This window comes from Rhinolophus sinicus, linkage group LG07 (assembly GCF_036562045.2).
Source record: "Rhinolophus sinicus isolate RSC01 linkage group LG07, ASM3656204v1, whole genome shotgun sequence".
Lineage (NCBI taxonomy): Eukaryota > Metazoa > Chordata > Mammalia > Chiroptera > Rhinolophidae > Rhinolophus > Rhinolophus sinicus.
The window spans coordinates 34,257,228-34,280,259 of NC_133757.1; the positions used below are offsets into that span (position 1 = coordinate 34,257,228).

At 35.4% G+C, this 23,032-nt stretch overlaps 1 protein-coding gene and 1 non-coding gene across 4 annotated transcripts in view; both read left to right on the forward strand.

Moving 5' to 3' along the window:
- PRKG1 (protein kinase cGMP-dependent 1) overlaps window positions 1-23,032 on the forward strand; it is a 1,130,349-nt gene that overhangs the window by 704,150 nt on the left and 403,167 nt on the right. The window lies entirely within an intron of this gene.
- LOC141573020 (U6 spliceosomal RNA) lies at window positions 17,464-17,570 on the forward strand. The gene has a single exon (XR_012498605.1). It is a non-coding gene; the product is annotated as a U6 spliceosomal RNA (small nuclear RNA).

Sequence of the window (23,032 nt, forward strand, 5' to 3'; positions counted from 1 at the left end):
TAACTTAGGGTCATGAAACTCCTTAAGTGGAAGAGCTGGGCACTTGAATCCAGGCTGGCTGGACTGCAGCAAGTATACAAGTTGCTGTTTCAGAGTTCCAAATCTAGCTTGCAAAGCAATCCTGCTTTGAGCTGAAGAAATCTACTTTCAAGTTAGAGACTCATCCGTGGAACCACAGCTGTTGCCAGAGCACAGACTACAGCCCCGGACCCTCTTCTCTGTCGCGTATTATTTTACCCAACTGTCTCTCTAGTCTCATTTTGCCATACCTTCCTATAAAAATAGTGATACAGTTTCTTATATTAGTATTTTGCGTGTAGTTTTCTTGTTTCTATAGGGAAATCATTTGTTATATGTGGAGGAAGAATAGATGGATGCCCTTTTATTTTTTTATGGCTAGGTGTTTTTGAGCTCTGAAGGCAGCTGCTTACTGGAAGCTGTTGCATTAACCACTATTGATGGGTACAGTAAATGTTAGGAAAAATACCAAGTCACATTAATCACAGATCTTCCAGTTGTCTCAGAAGTTGGTCATGTTTGGTGTTTAATACAAGCACATCGACCCTTAGAGAGCTTCATGAAAAATTAATTTGCAAAGCAGCTGTCTTCTAAGTGGCTTTGTGAAAATAATTGGGAACAAGTTTCAAACCACAGTCCAACTAAGAGATTTTAAGATTTTATTTTTAAAACTGCCTTGCTGTTCAGGAAACTGTATCTTTGTAATAAAGCAGAACTTTTATTAGTTGATCATAACGTAACCCTTAGTAAGAAAATTGTATGTTTGATGAAAATTAACTACGTTTTATCAGCTGTTAGTGAAATTTGTAAAGATTTAAAAATATATATATCTATATATGGTCTGCGGCTCATGCCTCTTTGTACCACCACTTCATTTCAAATGCATAGTCTTTAAGAGTAAAATAATTTTGAAAATATCTGGTCAATCGTTGGGAAAATATTGTTTACAATGATTTTATATGTGTCAACTAATCAAACTAGCTTATTGGGAGCCATGGCATTTCAAAAATTAATATACTAAATAGTACCTCATAGGCACAGGGTTTGAAAATAACATTAGTGCTTTTAGAGCATTTTTAGAAACTAAAATATTTCTAAAATGCCTTTCTTCCTTCTAGTAGCAAATATATGCACATGCGAGTATACATTTGTATCTGTGATTCATTCATGTTTTTAGCTGAATGTTATCATTGTCTAAGCCTATACCGTGTTTCCCTGAAAAAAAGACCTAGCTGGAAAATCAGCTCTAATGTGTCTTTTGGGGCAAAAATTAATATAAGACCTGGCCTTATTTTAGTATAATATAAGACTGGGTCTTTAATATATTATAGTATAATATAATTAATATAATATAATATAATATAATATAACCCGGTCTTATATTAATTTTTGCTCCAAAAGATGCATTAGAGCTGATTGTCCGGCTGGGTCTTATTTTCAGGGAAACACGGTATGTATTATGTTTCAGGCATTGTTCATTGTTCATTTCTCTTAATTTTTTACAAAAGTCATGAGATAGATGATATCCCATTTTACAAATGGAGAAGGAGCTCGGAAAATTTAAGTTACTTGTTTGTGATCTCATGTTTGCTAAGCAGCAGGGATGAATTTTAAACACAAATCTGGCTGACCCCAAAGTCCAGCTCGTTTCTCAATGCTTATTTTGCAGCTTTTTATGTTAAAATTGGTACATTATAAGTCTTTGCTTTGTTTAATGAATATGAGACTTTGAAAGCATCCTCTTCTTATCTGGGCTCGTACACACCGTGTGCCATTATTTGGTATTTTGTATAAAACAAACTAGATAATCAACCTATTTAGGATTGTGAGCAATTTGGGGGTCAAGAGTAGTTCACATTAAAAAAATCCTAGGTATCTGCATATTGACCTGGGATTCCCTTCACTTTGGGGCTGTCCTCTCCAGCTGGGAGTTACTCTTTTGACTAAGCAATTGTGCTTCACTGTGAAGCTCTTCTTACACACCTTCTGCACCTTCTTACTTGAAAGCATTCACTCAATCACGACAGGGGTCAGCACGTTTGTGGTCTGTCCGCTTCCTCTCCTTAGTAGAGTTCCCTTCTAGATCTAGAAACAAATATCGTTTTCTTGATCTACTCATTGCATGCTGTGTTGTTTCGTCTACTGAATTGAATGTGTGTTGGAGCCTGTAGGGCAGCTGCTCTGGTTACCACCTCATTTCTGAAGAACTATTAATGTCGTGTTGTTCTTGATCTGCACCGATCTCAGTCAACGGCCTGGAGGAGGTATAAATCGTTGCATGCTGTTATTTCATCTGGTGTGATTGAGGGTCTTAGCTTGTCAGAGAAGTCAGCATTTCCAAATATAAAGAAAGCAAAGATAAACTGTTCACATTGCAGAAATAATTCAACACTAGCCATGTCATCTGCAGTCCACACTCATTATCAATGCACACTGAAAAATATGCAGGTGCTTGCCTAAAGTGAAAAAGAGTGCACTGCCTTGCAAAGGAGTAGGCTGCACTTGTCATTGTTTCTAGATTTTACTCTGGGCCCTCTAGGGACGATCTATTAAAGAAGAAAGTTACTCACTGATCAGAGGCAGCACTTGCCTTAGTGTACTTTTCACAGAGACCTTTGCATATGTTCTGCCAGAATCACAAGTGGCCCTGCTTGGATGCCTGAAGGCACAGATGTAAGGACTATTCAGGTCATAAGAATTCATAGAAAATGAGTTAATTCCCCATAAATCCACAGTTTTGAGTTTGTAGGTCTATAAGCCCAATTAATGGCATTTTCCAGGAAACGTTAATAGATTACTGACACAAGTGATAAGTGACCTTTTAATCTTTCTAGCGTAGAACTCTTTTGACTTTTAGGACATTAGGTCATAAAGTACCTTAGAAATCACATTGCCTAGTCCCATGAAGTGTACAGATTATAAACCAGAAGCCAAGTTAGGCCCTTATTTGAACCAGAACTCCTGGCCTTCAGAACCATTGTCTTTCTATCATTTCAAGTCCAATTATATGATTACCGATGATACATTTTGCCTCTCCAGAAAGATGATTGTACACCTGGTAAAATCTTTGAGCCCCCAGATATTTGCAGTGCCCATCCAGTCTCATCCAAGAGAGAAGGGAGTCTAGTAAAAAGACTTTGAACATTATGGTTTTAATGGTAGAAATAACTGAATCTGTCTTGATATATGCTATTATATTTTTAACACAACTAACCAAGTCCCCATTTCTGATTCTATGTTCATTACATAACAGACACTTTATAATTTGAGTTGTCGTGTAGGTCTGCCTATGGGATGATACACTGAGAGTGCTAAAGGGAATGTTTCGGACTCTGTGATGCTGAATTTGTTTATGATATTTTTAATACATTGGTATTTGGCTCTTGTTTTATTTTCCTAAAGGACAGTCTATAACAAGAGGCTATTTCCTGCAGGAAATTTTGTCATACTAAAAGGCTTATATGGTCAAGGCTTCATCCTGTTGGGAAAGAATATAAATGAGTCTGAATGGTAGCATTTCAATAGTTAAAAAAGAGGGACCCTGCCAAAATGTTCTTTGAAGTGATTATTTCTTAGAAAATATTTTGTTGCTTTAAATTGGATGTTTGAGGTGAAACACACGCTCATGAAAACAATGGTACAGATCTTTTGAAGAACCTAAACTTTTATTACCTGCTCTTATTTAGGAAGATTAAAATATTTTTGAGGTAATTATGCAGATTTATAAACTGACAAATGTATAGCTCTATCTTTCAGGTAACTAAGGATTCTTGGAGTTCTCAAAATAGCATCTACTCAGAGGCCATCAGAGTTTTTATTTTTATTTGTGAAAGTTCTCTTAAGTATATGTTTCACTGTTTCACTATTACCTTTGGTGCAACACCTGTTTCATTGGTAAGGAGGAAGCATGGGAAATGTAGTTAAAATCCACTACTCATTTTACTTTTGCTTAAATTATATAGTGACCATCTTATTTCAGATAAGCTTTAATGAACTTGCAAAGAAATGACCTGCCTTTCATTAGTTTGGAAGCAGGACAAGTTTGAAGTTGAAAAGACGAGATTATGAAATATACGTACTTTAAATCATTGACATTTTAGGAATGAGTACTGAACTGAGAAGTGCAGGGGTAGTGTCTGGCTTCTATTAGAAAATACTTAATACTTTTTATTTCAGTTCTGTGTTAGTCTGTGTAGGCTGCTATAACAAAATAACATAGATTGGAAGGCTTTAACAACAGAAATGTATTTTCTCACAGTTTTGGAGGCTGGAAGTACAAGATCAGAGTGCCAGCATGGTTGGGTCTGGGGAGAGCTCTCTTTCTGGTTTGCAGGTGGCCATCGTCTCACTGTTTTCTCACGTGGCCTTTCCTTGGTACAAAAGCAGAGAAAGAGTTATCTCCCTCTTCCTCTTCTTATAATATTGGATTAGGGTCACACCCATATGACCTCATTTAAACGAATTACCTTCTAAAAGCACCATCTCCAAGTAGTCACATTGCGTGTTAAGGGCTTCAACATATGAATTTGGTGCGGACACCAGTGCATAGTAAGTTCTTTGCTATGTGGGGTGCTAGCTTCAGCTGTTAGGCACTGCAGGTTTAGAGCTGATTAGAATAGCACCAATTTTGACCTCTCAATATATCTTTCTCAAGCATTTTTTCCTAGATTTCCCCTGGAAGATTCATTTGTAATTCTTGTTTTATTAAGCTACTTCTCAGGGGACAGATGTCAATCTCTAGCATTTAATCAGGTGTATGTGACTTTCAAAAGCTTTGTGGGCCTTTATTTGGGGGCTTATGCATTTGTTCCTAACATATATTACAACTAAATATCTGCTTTTTAATCTCCAAATATCAGCCGTAATTCTGCAGGTGTGATCCCACACTGACTTGCTCCCTAATAATATATTTATCATTTTTTTCTGAATATTTTATGCATGTGAGCATAATGTGAAATCACTAATAGATGAAACAGGGATTAAAGTAGAATAAAAATATTTAATTTGTAACAATTTTACATTTATTGACTAGTGTCCACTTTACCACAAAATATAGTTTAAATTTTTCTCATTTATTTAAAACATTTATTAACGCTTTAAAATGTATGTGTCTGGCATTGAGCTAGCTGCTGGGTGTATCATAGAGGAGGATGTGTTTGCTGCCTTTAGGAGTTTATTTGCTCATCAGCAAGACCACCCAGAAATCACAAAGATAGTGTGTCAAGAGCTCTGAGAAGAATCTGTGCATGTTATAATAAAAACAGAGTAGAATCAAGCTAACCCAGACCATCAAGCCTTACATAGGATAACGCTTTTGATTTAGCGTAGGCAACTAGGACAATCTCTATGGGTCTCCTGCAAAAGCATTTTATCCCTCTCATAACACTTTTAAATATCATTTCACAGTCATTTCAAATCAGTTCACTTCCTCAGGGAAATTTCTCTGAGCCCTCAGACTAGGTGAATCCCCCAGATATAGGGTTACCAGAAAAAAAAAAAAAAAAAAAATAGGACATCCAGTTAAATTTGAACTTCAGATAAGCAATGAGTAATTTTTTAGCACAAGTGTATCTCAAATATTGCATAAGATACAGTTATATTAATTTATTTTTCAGTTTATTTGAAATTCAAATTTCACTGTGCAGCTTGTATTTTATTTGCTAAACCTGGCAATCGTATCCAGGTGTATAATTTCATAAAACCTTACATTTTCCTTTTTGTCTCCCAGCTGATTTTGTGGTTAAATATTGCAGCAATTGTTGTAAGCATTGCCTAAGAACTATTTGCGGTGTTTGATTTTACTGACGGTGACATGTTGTCTTAGAAAAACTCTTGTGTTCCCTTTACTCTCACACTCCTGCCACACTTCCAGCACTTCTGACACCAGATGTGTGTGCTTTCCACACATCAAGCAATTCTGCGAAACCGGCTGGGTATCTTACAATTCAATTCACTTCTGACACCATTGACTTTGAGTTAACATTAGATTCCACAAGTGAAAGTCTCAGTTCCACAAGACTGTGATCTCCCCACTGCCCCTCTACTTCAGATGCCAATTGCAAGTCCAGGTTGTCCGTCGTGCTTCTGACCAACTGGCTATAAATTGAGGTTCTCACGACCCCCACCTTGGATTTGATAACTTGATAAAATGGCAGACAGAACTCAGGGAAATGCTTACTTATGTTTAAGGTTTATTATAAAGGATATAGTAAAAGATACAGATGAACAGCCAGATGACGAGACACATAAGGTGAGGTCTGGAAGGGTCTTAAGCAGAGGAGCTTCTGTCCCTGTGGAGTTGGGGTGTGCTATCCTCCTGGCATGGGGATGTGTTCACCAACCTGGAAACGCTCTGAGACCCATACTTTTGGGATTTTTTTGGAGGCTTCATCATGTAAGCGTGGTCAGTTATTAACTCTACTTCTAGCCTTTCTGCCCTCTCCAGAGAATGGGGGCTGGGGCTGAAAGTTCCAAGCTTCTAATCATGGTTTAGTCTTTCTGGTGACCAGCTCCCAATCCAGGAGCCCATCAGGGGTTGTGTCATTAGAACAAAAGACATTCATATCCCCCAGGAAATTCCAAGGTATTTAGGGCCTCTGTGTCATACACTCCTATCACTAAAGAAATTATAAAGGTCTTAGGATCTCTGTGTCAGGAACCCAGTCAAAGACTAAATATTAGAACAAAAGATTCTCTTAGCACCCCTATTTCCTAAAGTTTTAGGAGTTCTGTGTCAGATACTGCAGGCAGTGCATGTCTATTACGTATTACTGTAAAACACTAATACTTGAGTAAAAGAAACTGGTGATAGGAGCCTATATTGGAAATCAAGTAATTGCCAATTCATTATTTTGGTGCTTAATGAAATTGCAAATGAAATATAATCTTTTAGTAAACTATTGAGAATATGGCAGTTTGCCTAACTTGTTGCTTATTTCAACTTCAAATTTAACTGGGTGTCCTATATTTTATCTGGCAACTCTACACTGGGGTGTGTGTTGGTGCTTGACTCTTTTTCAAGATAGGACTGCTGTATTTAACTAGTATATGAATACAGTAGTTGTGTATAGTTAGGAAAAAAATCGGTGAAATACAGACACAATGTCATGGAAGAAACGATTAAAAAAGAAATTGTATAATGATCAGAACCCACAATATATGGCAGTATTGCTTTCCCACCTCTTTTGAAAAGATGAGAATTTCTAGATTCCAATTTGTTTATATTGTAAAATGTCAATTCCCATGGAATTGCTTTAAAAAAATAAGCATAAAAGAATTTAGATGGTCTCTTCATGTTTATATCACTGACAAATCAGTTATAGCAGCACTGTCCCCAAAAAATGTTAGAAGCAAAATATTCTGTCTGAACAAATCAGGCATAACTGACATGATCTGTTCAATATTTTATTCTCTCAGTACAGTTAGTTGTCCTCAAAAAGACTGGCTTGATCATTAAATTGATAGGCTTATGGTCAAAGAGAGTAAAAGTTACCTGGGTCTGGATTTCATTTCGAGAGCTCTGTGCTTTGCACGTAGTATGCTCTTAATAAGTGTTTGCTGATAGCTCTAACATTTTTAAGCAACATGTTCCAACTGCACATAATGTAAAAAATAATAAAACAAAACTTTAAGAATGTACTGGCATAGGATAACTGTTTCAATTAATATGATCTTTAAAATATGAATTGTAAACTATGAAATAGAAATTCTTAATGTGATATTTTAGCTCTCTGAGTTGCTACCTCTATTTGGTAGTATGGTAAGGTATTTTTTCCTTGAAGCTCCCTGGACAATCTTACTTTTTGTTTTTAACACCCTAATTTTGTTGCTTTGATTTGTGGTTTCTCAGGATTCTTGCGAATCCTAGGCTCATTGTGACAGGAATCCTTTAACTCTGGGTGGGAAATCCATTCTGACCCAAGCAGCTATTAGCTCAATTCATCCTTTGGGTCATGCTCTCTGTGGCTGCTCTGATTTTTCTCTGGAGTTAGCCATTCCCCTGGTGCCTGACTCGTCCCTTACTTTGCTAATGATTTTCTGACTCCCCACTGAAAAGGCTTACTGAGTGAGCCTCTTTCCTGACCCAGCATAGCCCTTCCTGCTTATCTGGATCTAGTCCTTCAAGCCTCAAGCAAGCCTGGGGTTTCCACCTTGACCCATCCTGGAACATCAATTTAGCTCCTATTTATAATTCTCTGGCTATATAACCCATTTGTCATCCAGTGGCAAGGAATCCATTCACTTTTGTTGGGGACCCATCGTGGGCCAGCTGCTTTTTCATTTACTTGCTTCAGTAGTCACTAACCCAAATAGGTGGCTTAGCCTTGTCTTACCCAGGATGACACTGAAGTACATCGAGGTTAAGTGAATTACTAAGGACACAGGCTTGCTAGAGGCAGTCCCTGATTAGAACTCAGGTCTTTCTAGCTTCTGGAAGTCTTTGTTTATTTCTTTAGTTTGTCACCAGCTGAGCTATGGAACCTGCAGCCAAATTCACAGAATTATTATGCTGTAAATGAAAGCGCTCATTAGTGAAGCTGTCACCATCACTGCTCCCTGCCATTCAAAGAAGATTTTATCTTCCTTCAAAGTAACTTTTAGGAGAGGGCAGCATGAATTCCAGATAAGCCGTTTAAAGAAATGGGCTAGTTTAGGTCAGCCATCCAGAAATTTTGTTTCTTTGTGAGGTGTGTTTTCAAGGAGGAAGGCAGAGCGGGATGAGATTTGGGTTCCCCACAGGCTCCGTTAACTGTGAAGTAATTCAATTTGAAATGTTAGTCCTCTCAATTATGCTTTGGAATCAAATCAGAACTCTATTACAAAAAAATTACATACCCACATGAATTGGCTACTGATATTAATCTCTCTCTCTCTTAAAGTATGCAGTAAGAGCTAATTTTTATACTTGTGAATTAACTGATTCTGAACTTGCTTTAGATCCTCCTGACTGAGATTTTAAGCCAATATAGGGTCGCTACCCAACTGTTAAGCTGTATACACTCCTGGGTGCTTAAGGAGAGGGTGGCCCCATCTGACATGCTTTAAGGGCAGATCAATGTGGATTTTTTTTTTTTTTAAGAATTTATTGGGGAAGGGGAACAGGACTTTATTGGGGAATAGTGTGCACTTCCAGGACTTTTTTTTCCAAGTCAAGTTGTTGTCCTTTCAATCTTAGTTGTGGAGGGCGCAGCTCAGCTCCAGGTCCAGTTGCCATTGCTAGTTGCAGGGGGCACAGCCCACCATCCCTTGCGGGACTCGAAGAATTGAACTGGCAACCTTGTGGTTGAGAGCCCACTGGCCCATGTGGGAATCGAACTGGCAGCCTTCGGAGTTCGGAGCATGGAGCTCCAACCGCCTGAGCCACTGGGCTGCCCAAGAGCTGATTTATATTGGTTATCCAGAGAACTGATAGCTGGCTGAGTCTGAAGGCCTTGTATTGTCTTTCATTCTTAGCACTAAAGAGAGGGAGAGATTATTTACGGCTGGAATGGGGTTGGGAAGTAAATCATCTCATGGTCTTACTTAGTAAACGATCCCCATAGCAATTTATATCTAAGTCATTGGAAGCTAGAAAGCTGTTGCTGAAAAACAAACAAACAAACAAATAAACAAACAAACATCCAAAAAAAGCCCAGTGAGTGTCTTCCCTTATAGAAAGCAGTTTCTGCACAGCTGATTAGATTTATAATTGCTTTTTTGTTGTTAGAACTGTAAGCCAACTTAGCCAAATTTAACTTTATATTTGTGGGTAAATGGAACCTAATCAGGTTTTTAAATAGCTGACAATTGTTTATTTACTTAGCCAGTTCTCTGTTACAGACTGACAGATCCTGAAACAACAGATGCATCATAAATTTGGATTTTCACATGTTAGCTTCTTGTGTATAGAATCTTAAAATCAGATGGTACTTAGACACTATCACATCTAACCATCTACTTGGTTAAGATACCTCCCTATGATAGCCAAACAAATGGCTAACTATACTCTTCTTGAATACTCTCAATAATGAAACAGTCATGACCAACTCATTTCACCTTTGAACAGCTCTGATTAAAATAATTTTTTTCTTTTCCTTTACATCTGTCAGTTTTTGTTGTTGTTGTTTTTAAAACAATTTAAGCATCGTGGATCATGACTTTGAGACAGACAATAAATTAAAAATTATAAAAGAATTGTGTAAAGTGCTTCCATTATATACGTTAAAAATAGTCTATTAGATAACGTTGATGGGGGGAGACAAGAAAAGTATAAAACATGATCCTTATTCTCAGGAACCTAGAATTCAAAGTAAACTTATGGTAATTTAAAAGAATGTAACACAATCTACAATTAAACATCAAAAATAGTGATATAGCTATTATGTGCTACAGACCATGTAGAATAATCAAGAATATGTTCTTGAAGGTGCTGGAGTTTGTGCTGGGCCCGTGAGGACAGAAAAGGTTTATATTTACATTGGTTGACAGGAAGGCTTTTTGCATGAAACTGAGGAAAGTGATTTGGTTGAACTCAGCGGCCTACTTTAAAAAAAGTAAGAGATAGATAGTGAGGGTAGATAACACCAGAACAAATTACATATAAATATGAAAATGTTTGCCATAAGATGATTGAGGAAATACAGAATGCTTTCTATATCAAGGGAAGATGCTATTTTATAATTTTATGTTTAAAATATTGTACAGTTAAGTTGCTCAATATGTTAGCCACTAACCACAAGTGGTTATTGAGCCCTCAAAATGTGACTAATCTGAAGTGACATGTGCTAGAAGTATAAAATACACACTGTACTTAAAAAAGTTAACATAAAAAATGAATGTAAAATATCTCATTAATAATTTTTATGTTGATTACATATTGAAATAATAAATTTATATATTAACATATAAAATATTAAAATTAATTTCACCTGCTTCTTTTTTTAGTATGGCTAATGCAAAATTTAAAATTAAATCTTTGACTTGCATTGCATTTCTGTTGGGCAGCCCTACTCTAAATGCTGAATCTGTTAATATTTTCAGTTATATATTATCTTTGTCTTATCATTTGCAAACTAGTAGATAATCACACACTCATAGTAATTTTAATCTGACATCTGTTCCTTTATAGATACTACTTTTATTCTGCAACTGTCTATAAATTCAAATGAAATGGAGTGCAAAGAAAATTACACAATTCACCATATTTTAATTTTTCAAAAGCCTAGTACGTAGAACGCTGTCTAGAAAGTAAACTCTAAAATGATATGCCTATGTGATATTATTGTTTGATTCCGAAAGTAAGATGCGTGTATAAATGTTACAAATCTATTACTGCAGTTATTTCTCAACAAACTGTGAGAGGGAACAGGGAAATGGGCAGATCTTCCAGCCTCACGTGTAAACTTTTTTAAAACAAAATACATCAACAATGAAGGGTCATTATAAGAAGTTAGACTTATACAGATCTTATTATTCCTTATTAGAAATAAGATAGTCTATTACTATCATTTTGGTAATTATCTCTCTGTGTGTATATAATCAAAATGGGATCAAGCAACTTTATCATTATCTTTTGCCACTTAATATATTAACATTTATCTGGACCCATCAAGGTACTTCTAGAACAGTGGTTTTCAGAGTTTTTGTTTCAATATCATTCTCCGAACAAAAGCTTTACTCAGAAGTCCAATATATAAAATCAATACAAGCAAAGCTAGTCTGGCGGAAGCAGGGGTGGAGGCCTGGCGCCCCACCAGCCTAGCTGTCCCATCACACCTTACATCCATCATCACCTAAGGTACAGCGGAGCACAGTCTAAAAAAAATGACTGTTCTCCCGCGGTTTATTTCCCTGATGTGTGTGTGTGTGTGTGTGTGTGTGTGTGTGTGTGTGTGTGTGTGTGTTTTGTTCGAGGTATTAATTTTTGTCTAACATACTATAAAATGTTTTTCAAATAAATGCTTCCCTTCCCTTTAAAACATTTGGGTGGTTATTATTGTTTTGGTATGTCGAAATGTTTACATTTTATGGAATCTGATTTTGTCTTGCTTAGGCTATCATTGACAGGTAGTACACATGAGATGGTGAAGCTCCAGGATTAAAACTAAGCTTTAGCTTATGGCGATATCATTCCATTCATATTTAAATAACTATTTAAAGAGAGAACAGTTTTCAATCTTTAGTTTTGTTTCCTTGTAATAAGTTACTCACTTATTATATATATTGCTGGGCTTTTCAAAAAGACTATATTAAAGGGGAAGTCAGAGAAATTGTGAAGAGGATCAATGGGAACCCATTATGTCAACAACCATCTCTTTGTAACATGAAGATTTGCTTGAAGCGACAGTGCTGATGATGACTCACTCTACTTTTTCTTAATTCTTTTAATTCTTTGCATCTTTAATTCAATTTTTTTTTCCTTTTACAATAATCCTACCACAGGACCTAAGCTTGCAGTCAACTTTTCTTAAACGCTAATATAGGCTGTCCTCTTTTTTATTATGGTGGAGATTATAGTTATGCTTGTTGTTGTTGTTACTAAATGATAGTATCCTGCTGATCGGTGTATGTATTTGAAAGTATCTCACTGTGTAAATGGGATTGCACATGGCTTCCTGCTGTCCAATCTACTTGAATGAGCTTTGTAGAAAATGTATTTTGATAGCCATTCTGTGAACAAAAGGGCAATGATGTGAAAAACGCCCATCAGAGCAAAGTAAAGAGTAGGCATTTTGATGCTTTCAAAAGGAAGTATTGTATATTTGCCAGCCTGTGTTAAGTTGTGGAAAGTGGGAAGATGATTATTAACATTTTTAAGAAAACATTTAAATTTTCCTTTAGCGGGATTGATTTGTTACTACGTACGTCCCTAAACATTTATTAAAAAACATAAAGCTCATTTTTCTTAGCATAGGAAACATTTTCCTTTGGAGAGCTAATTATACTGTTCAAATACGTGTTTAATATTAAGATATTACGGCTCCCATCTTTAAAGATCTAAACTAGATATAATATTTGCCTATAACTCAAATAGTATTAAATTGTATTTTAAAAAGATATTTTAATATAAAAAGTACTCAAGAGAATTTTCCCTGAGTTAATCGTTTTGTAGATACAGCTATAAGCTAATGGTGTTGACTCTCAGGGATTCAAATCCATGGTCATGTGGTAGATGATTATATTTCAAAAGATGGTGACTAAAGAGGAATTATTTAATGTGAATCCTCTACCTGCCCATAATATCTTGCAGGGTTAAGAGTCGCTTACAAGGTCAGAGATTAATGTGGAGCTCTATGAATTCCTGCTCGGTAGTGTGTTTCTAATTTGAGTAACACAAATGAGGAAAGTATTATTACCTAATGAGGTATTTGAGCCCAAGAATAAAACTCTCCCTAACTGTATATACTTGAGAGATACAGATATATTAAATAATTCAAACATTGATTTCCTTCAAAAGTGTCATATATAACCCAATAGTATATTCAATCTAAATTCTGCATCTGAAACATACATCTAAAGTAGTATATTCAGTTAAATCCTGCATGTAAACTGTGATGGATAAAACGCAAAATGCCCTCATATAGCAGTATATGGTTGCTATGAAACTCGGCTGTTACAGCTAGGGGGACATTGACTTTCTCGTACCTGGGGCCATTACGGAACACTCCCATTGCTTGGGTTCCTCTTCCTGGCCTTTTCAGCAGAAGAGAACCTCCTGCAAGCTGCCTCTGTATTACAAACAGTCCTTCCTTTCTTTTGCTTACCCCTTCAAAGATCACTTTTAATATCAGCCGGCGAAAGTTGTTCTGAACCCTTCGTTCTTCTTTCTTTTTATCAGTGTGATGGTTTGAACGAGCTGAACACTCACATTGGTGTGTGTAGAGGTAGCTTTGTATTTCTGTCATTTTAAAAAGTCAGTGTCACAGCACAGAAAGAACTAGAGTTTAAAAGACATGTATGTATGCTAGTCCCAGCTCTCTTATTTACTAGCTGTTTTACTTTGGGCAAATTATTTGGAGTAATAATTCAGTTAATAGAATGCCTTAGATCATCTCCCCAGGTAGTTGTAAAGATAACATTACATTATATGTAGATCAAATTTTAAATGATCTAAAATTTGGAAAACACTGAACAAATGCAAAAGGAAGTAAGTATTCTCCCCAGCCTTCTTGATTACTGACCCTTAGGCAAAGGACCACCTGGATAACACTACACACTTGCTTTTTTCTTCAAGGTGACAGGTCTTTCTCTCAGAACAACAACAACAAAACAAACATACAAACAAAAAAAACAGGACAAAACCCACTCCTATATCACATAAAACACATCTATACAAAAATTTAAATCCTCTGTTAGGGACCTATCATTACTGGGCTTCACCAAACTTTGGAGAAGCTGCTTATATTATCAGTGTAGGAAATCTCTGAATGCTAGAAGCTGAGAATCTCACACTCCAGCTTTTCTTCATATCAAATGAACTACTTGCCTTTGGTGGAGAATAGCCTTGGGATTATAATCAGGTCACTGATGCTTTGACTCTTTCCATTTCCTTGAAGTAAAAGGTTAATCTTGCTCTATGAATGTTTTCTTTCACTGTCAATCTGGCCCAGGCTGAGGTAACACTGTGAGAAAAGTTTGGTGTGACTTCCAGTCGGGTACCTTTTAATAAGATCCATAGACCCCTGGATCTAAATTTCTGTAGGGACACTAGTGGGACCTCATGTGTTTCCTATAGCATTAAAATAGTTGAGCCCCTGATTTTATCTTTTCAGTGCCAGCCTGTTTCCTAACATGAGAATCAATATAATAAGTTAGTTCATGCTATTGCCTGTTAGTGAGGGAAAATGGGGACTCGAGTTCCTGAATTCCTTTCCAAGCAGCCCAGATTTTTAAACCTAAATCTTTTAGAGAATGTACCTTAATCTGATGAATGAATCTCTAAGGGATTTGCAGGCACCATGCCAGGCAGTGTGGAGGTCATGAAATCTTGTCTAATCAAAGCTATTTTCATTTTATCTTACACTTTTTTCTTACACAAAACTTCCTTGATTCTGGGAATCTCGTGGTAAACTATGGCACCACCTGTACTGAAGTTTTATGTTCATGTGTAAGTGCTTTTTATTGTGAATAATGAATCCACAGGATGCCTTTAAGTCATTCTGAACTAGATACAGTGAAATCAAAATCCTACAGAGAATTTTCAAACCACACGCAACACCCCTCTTCCCTCTGATACCACAAGATATGCCCATATTAGAATATAGGTAGAGACTGGTAAAGTGCACATATGCTTGCTGAATTTCAGCATTTCCACTTCCCCCCCATGAGGAGCTAATTGAACTGAATTCCCAGGAAGATTTTAAATACTGCATAGAATTTAAACACACACCACACACACACACACACACACACACACACACACACACACACACACAGAGTTATAGCTGGTAACACATTGTTAAATAACGATTTTAATTGTGGAAAAATATTTTCAACTTTTGACAAAATAGATTATAGGAAGTGAAATTTGGTTTGATAAGGTTTATAGATAAAGACCATCTAATGGCTGGACATTTAAAAATAAATATCAATAGCCTTTTCAGTCTCTTCTTCACAATCGCCTGCCCACACATAATATTATGGGAAAAGGTTTCAACTCAAGAGTCACAAGACTTGGGTCTTAGGACAAAGGGCTGCTTACTAACTCTGTGACTGCAGGAGCATGACTTAACTTCTCTGAGTCTTCATGTTCTTACCCATAAAATCAGACTGTTGGAAAACTTGATCTTCAAAGCTCATTCAAGCTGCAGCATATGATTATATTAATAGGTGACCTTGGAATCAGTAGTTTTGTCTTTCTCAGTCATTTTATTAGAGGTAAAGATGAATTAAGAAACAAATTGAGATGTCTGTAATTTTGGATGGTGGTGGTGGTGTTTTTGAGTACTATTTCAAGGACATTGTAAGCTCTCCTGTAAACTTCATCATGACAGTGGGAAGATGGGGTGTGGGTGGAGAAGTTCCAGGAGAGATAATCAAGTACTTAATAATTAAGAAATGCCTATATTGCATTTTAGGTTTAAGTCAAGAAATAGATTAATTTCTAGATAAATGTAGTTTGCTACTATTTTCTTTAATCTTCTTTAATGCACCAAATTATTGTTCTAGCAGAAACATCTGCAAAATTGAATTCAGGATTTACCTAATTTCACAGTATACAATATAAAAAGTAGTTGAAATGAAGATTTGTGCTGCTTCAGGGGAAAAAAAAATCAGATTTCCAACGGATATGCATGGCATTGCAACAAAATGCTTCTTTAGATACAGCTGGAGGCAGAATTTTTTGTTATCAATTTAGTTAAGAAGTGCTTTATATCAGGTTTTTCATAAGCTAGGAGTTGTGTTGGCTGCATTTATTGCTTTTATGTATCTCATACATTGGCCAAAATTTTGGAGAAAAAGCTTAGCTTTTTTATACACAGTTACCTTTTGTTATATATTGTATTTTAAAATACTGCTAGAATATATATTTTGTAAAAAAATAAAAAGCAAACACACACACACACACACACACACACACACACACAGAAACAGATAACATCTAGAATGGCAAAGCAAATGTTTTTGTCCACATTGCAACATTTAAATTTTGGAGGCTATGCTGATTGGCTATAAATTTAAATTTTTATCTGAACTACCATTTATCATTTCAATCAATAGGTATTGGGGTTGAGAACTAATAATATATGTAAAGGAAATCCTGGGAATCATTTTCCCCCTGAATGTTTTACAAATCCTCATTGGATATTTCAGAAAGGTATAAAGTAGTTAAAAGATTAAAAAGAATGGGGGATAAGAAGGGAAAAGGCAATATGAGATGTAGCATTTGATACAGAAATAGTCTTAGTGACGTTAACTAGCTCAAATGGTAAAATGCTTTTAAGAGATAAAACTATTCAACGAAGAAAAAAGTACTGGAGTATCATAAATTAAAAAAGAAATATTATGTAGCCCACACAGACTATTAATATGTTGTACCTTGCCTTAAATTAATTGTGTGCATTTTTGATGGACATAAGAAAAAAGTTTGACCATCCCAGGGATGAAAAAGTAGAATGAAGTACCAGGAGATTTAGAGAGTCCTCTCTTTAGAGATCTTTGACAAACAACTGCTTGTTCTGAGTGATTTCAATATCCATTACATAGAACAATGTCTCTCTCCATGATCTGGAAAGAAGTGTATGAAATACATACTGAGTAGTTGGGCAAAACGTGTTTCTTTGTCCCACATTAAACACACTGGATCAGAACCCTGTGGGGTGGGGCCTTGGAATCTCTCTGAATGATTCTTATTGACACTCAAATTTTAGAATGACTGCATTAGAAACAGGGAGCTGAAATAATTATCTTTTTAGGTCTCAGCTGTCTAGCCTATTACATATATATGAAATAAAGAAGTAATTATGGGTGCTCGCTTCTGCAGCACATATACTAAAACTGGAACGATACAGAGAAGATTAGCATGGTCCCTGAGCAAGAATAAAATGCAAATTTGTGAAGTGTTCCATATTTTAATATGAAAGACAGTTTGGGGAATATAATCAATAATGCTGTAAAGACTTTGTAGGGTATCCGATGGACACTTATATTATTAGGGAGACAATTTCAGGGATGGTGTAGGTGCCTGATCACTGCACTGTACACCTGAAGCTGAAGCTGAATAATAATGAATGTCAACTATAAATATATATATATATATATATATATATATATATATATATATATATGAAGTGGAATACAGCATAAGGAACAGAGACAGTGGAAATATAATGGCTGTATGCGATGTCGGAGGGGTAGGAGATTGGGGGAAGGGGGTTATCACTTTGTGAGGGGTATAAATGTTTAACTAGTACATCGTTTTGTACACCTGAAACTAATTTTTAAAAAAATAATTATGGGAATCTCCCTGGCAGGAATTAAATAATCTAAAATTATATATTTGGTCAATCCAAAGTGTTTATAAAGAATTGTACATTTTTCTTCAAATCATTTACAATTACTCCCATTGATATTTCTAATTCCCTATTTGGAAGATTCTTTCCCTATGTAATATTTGTCCCTTTTAAAGGAAGATTTCACATACTAAGTAATCTTCAACCACCGTATCCTATTGCTTTGACCCTAATCTTTTAATCATAATTTTTTTAAAAAGCATTATTCCATATTAAGCTTATTTGGAAGTGATGTATTTTTCAATTTCAATTTTTCCACTTTAGGTCATGTGTAAGAATTTCCTATAGCAAATGAAATATGGCAAGCTGGCTTTTCTTAGGGAAATAGGAGAGAACATTTAAATCTTGTTGTATCAATCTTTCCCAAATAAACATATTTGTACAATCTTTTCATCTTCTTCAAACTGCACCTTAAAATATCACCCCTTAAACTGGATTCTTACAAATGGACTAGTTTTATGAATCAAAAAAATCTGGCACGGTCAAGAAATTTTATGTGGCCTTTAAGAAATCTGAAGGGCTATGCAAAGTAATTCCATAGGGCTAAGCCTCCTGGGCTTTTTGTTTGTTGGTTTGCTTGTTTTAAGGAGCCTTTCTTCATTTTCCCCAAGAAATCATAGTGTCAGCAACTCTTTATCTCTAAGAAAGTAGAGATAACATTGTGATTTAATCATGGTGAAGAAAGATATATGGTGATGAAAAGCACATGGCACTAAAAATCACTTGGAAGAGCCATCAGCAATATGGCATTGAAGATTTTTAACTGGTCTAGATGTATTGTTTGGGAAACCCAGATATAGGTTCTCAACATTTCATCTAATTGCCAAGCTAAGTTATACGTGACAGTAACTCAGAAAATGGCTGCTTACTAGACAATGACTGCTACTACAATTACTTCTGCTCATCCATTCCTTCTTCTTTTTCCTTGTAACAAAAAGGGGTTGGCCTTAGAAACATGTTCAGAATTTGGTTCCTATTCTCTGCATCTTGGAGGACAAATATCAGTCAAAAGTATGGGGGTGGACAGAGCACAGACAAATTTGATGTGTTATTCTCTGACTTGGCATTTCTCAGTTTCTCCTCACTTCTTTCTTTCTAATTTTCCATCTGATTCTTGTTATTTCCCTTCAAGTCTTTTTTGCTATTATTTTGCAATTAGCTTTGTAATCTCAATGTTTAAAATGTCTGTGCACAGCCTCTAGTGCTGTTTTAGATAACACCATCAAGTAAGTAAGCTATGCAAGTCTTGATCTTGAATTTCACATTAGAATTAAGTATGGGTATGTAAGGCAGCAGGAAGAGAAGAAACTGTCACCTCACAAATTGCTGAAATATACATCCCCCCTTGGCCTTCCAAACAGCTTCAGACATGGAATATTTGATTTATGATTCATTGTGTGGTTTCCTATCTGTCCAGCCTGCAGAAATGCCTTTAATCTTCTTTAGTATTCTATATATATATATACATGTAACTATAATAATTACCCCAGAATTTGTTCCAGGTAACTCTCTTGAGGATGCTTTTCTTTTCTCAAAAAAGCAAAGCGATTACAAATTGCAGAGTTTATTACATTGCTTTGGAATTTTTTTTTTTCTTTCACCTTTTACTACTAAGGTGCTCTCAACAGTTTTAAAAGGCCTGAAGGTTTGACATTTGTGTTTTCAAGTTATTCCCAAGAATAAAATATTAAAAATGATTATAATGTCCAATGTTGAAGAGCAGATGTGGAAATGTACAGTTATAAACCTACTGTTGGCTATTCAAATTGATGCAAGCTTTCTTTTCTTCCTTTTATTTTTTAAATTAAAGTTTATTGGGGTGACAATTGTTAGTAAAGTTATATAGGTTTCAAGTGTACAATTCTGTAATACGTTATCTATATATCACATTGTGTGTTCACCACCCAGCGTCAGTTCTCTTTCCATCATCATATATTCGATCTCTTTTACCCTCGTCTACCGCCTGCCTCCCCACCTACCCTCTGGTAACCACTGTATATTGTCTGTGTCTGAGTTTTTGTTTTTTCATTTGTTTTTCTTGTTCCTTTGTTGTTTTCAGTTTTATATACCACATATCAGTGAAATCATATGGATACATATCTTTGCACATTTCTTTAGAATAAAATTCCTCAAAATGAAGTTGTCACATCAAAGGGTAAGCACATTTTAAAGGTATTTTTCACATTTTTGCCAAATTGCCTTTTAGAAAGTTTGCATCAATTTTGGCAAAAATGTATCAAACACCTTAAAAATGTGCTTACACGTTGATGTGACAACTTCATTTTGAGGAATTTTATTCTAAGGAAATAAGTGCGCAAAGATATGCATCCAGGGAGATTCATTACAGTTTTTGTTTAAAGTGGAACATTGAAAATGAAAAAAAATTAGAAGACATATTACTTAAATTGTGGAACAAAGTAACTAAGAATTACTATTCAGTGAATTTAAAAGAATTAATTAGATCCATATTTGAAGAAAATGAAAATTAAACCATATAAATGACATTAAAGTTTTATAAGTATATTAATATAAACCTGAGGATATATGTACATGGAGAAAAGTCTAGTAAATTATACAAAAATTTAGTCCTGGTTTTCCTGGTCGGAATATAAATCATTTTTGTTGTTTTAGATTTCTTTTAAGTTTTCTGATTGATCTTTATGGACAGCTTTATTACTTTTATTTCTTCAGTTGTTGAAATGTTATTCCTTAAAAACATAATCATGTAATTACAGTGAACAATACAGTATTATATACTTCAAAGTTGCTAAGGGACTAGATCTTAAATGTTCTCTCCACAAAATGATAATTATGTGACATGATAGAGGTGTTAGCTAATGCTAATATATATTGCCATATATAAATGCATCAAATCAACATGTGTGTACACCTTAGACTTACACAATGTTGTATGTCAATATAACATTGTGCAGAACACAATGTTGTATATCTCAGTTAAAAGAAAACATGATCGTGGCCACAGAGATTCAAATAACTAGTTGTTTTTAGTGGAAATGTGTCAACTCAGGCTAGAGTTGAGAGTTAGCCCTTTGAATAATACTTTTAAAAGCATCTTTTGAAATTATATAGGCAAATGGAGATTTGGTAGCTAAAATTTTATTTCCTCAGTTAGATAGAATGATGGAGAAAGAAACTCATGGTACTAAAGGTACTTAGCTGATTACCTTTACTCTTCATGCTAATGTTCCTCTGCTTTGGGGCTCACAAGGCATGTGATGTTAATATAGAGTATATCACTTAGTAAAAATTATGTTTTCAATAGAATGGGCCAGATGAAATCAATCTTCATTTAATACACAGCTCAGTGGTTTTATACAAATGAATATTCGAGTTATAAATTATAATTCAAGGTTGGCATACAAATGTGCTCTACTTAGTTTTCTTGGTCAATTATGATAAATAACAATTCTTCCAACATTTTATTTCACTTTTATAAATCAAAATTTATTTACGTTATACCAGATAAACTGATTCTTTAAAAGCTCCTTAGATTAAAAAATCTCATAAAAATCAATACATAATTTATAATTTATAGTTTTCATAGACCCCTGGAAAACAGTTAATGAGAATACTCTCTAATGCAGGCTATCCAGAAGATTTGCTTTCTATAACTGCTTAAATGTGAATCAGGGATGCTTTGGGAAGGGAAATTTGTGATTGGAATTGTATCATGTTGCTTTTATATGAAAACTTTCTGTGTGCCAAGCAGATGATACGGACTTCATGAAGTTGTAGAGGTAGGGACTTTAGGGACTGAAAGCAGAACAGAAGATACTCTCTCAAACTTTTGTACGTGCGTTTCGTGTGTGTGTATGTATATTTAATTTACCTCTTTCTTATAAAATTAGGCCTCGTAAACCTGTTTCAGGCTATAGTGCCCTTTGAAGATCTGATGACAGCTATATATATATATATATATATATATATATATATATATATATATATATATATATATATATATATATATATCAGGGTTGCCCGAAAAATGTACACAAGTGGACATGTTCGTTGCTCAAGCAGTAGTCCGCCCTAATCACATCAGTCTGGATGCTGATGGTAAACACTTAGAGCACCTCTTGTAGTTGCTAAAGTCAAATGTGACTTGTATTTATTTATTTTTTATGGGTGTATATTGAGTATTGCAATGTTAAGAGTTTTCCTTTCTTAAAATGTGTATACATTTTTTTTGGCCCTCTCTCTCTCTACATATATATATATATATATATATATATATATATATATATATATATATACATATAAATCACATATGACTATATATATCACATATGCAAACACACTGATATACAAAATGCTATATTAAATAATAACATATCAGAGAGTTTACAAATTCTCCCTATACGTTCATTATGTATATATCATGTGCCATGAATCATCTCATTTAATTCTGACAATAAACTGTTATCATCCCTTGTACTGGTCAGAGTTCTCTAGAGAAATACAACCAGTAGGCTATAGACAGATATAGATGTAGATATATAAAGAGGTTTATTAGAAGGAATTGGCTCACATGATTATGGAGGCTGAGATTTCCTACAATCTGCCATCTTCAAGCTGGAGACTCAGGAAAGCTAATGATGTAAATTCTAGTCCAAGGACAAGAGAAGACCAACTGAAGTTCAGCTGAATGATCAGGCAGAGAAGTGAATTTTTTTCCTCACCTTCCAGATTTTGGGTTGGTAGCCTCTTCTATTATTAAACCTGTCTTAGTCTTGAGACAAGTTGACATTTTTTTTTGTTTTTCCAAATCAAGTTGTTGTCCTTTCAATCTTAGCTGTGGAGGGTGCAGCTCAGCTCCAGGTCCAGTTGCCGTTGTTAGTTGCAGGGGGCGGAGCCCACCATCCCTTGTGGGACTCGAGGAATTGAACTGGCAACCTTGTGGTTGAGAGCCCCCTGGCCCATGTGGGAGTCGAACCGGCAGCCTTCAGAGTTAGGAGCATGGAGCTCTAACCGCCTGAGCCACTGGGCCGGCCCAAGTTGATGTG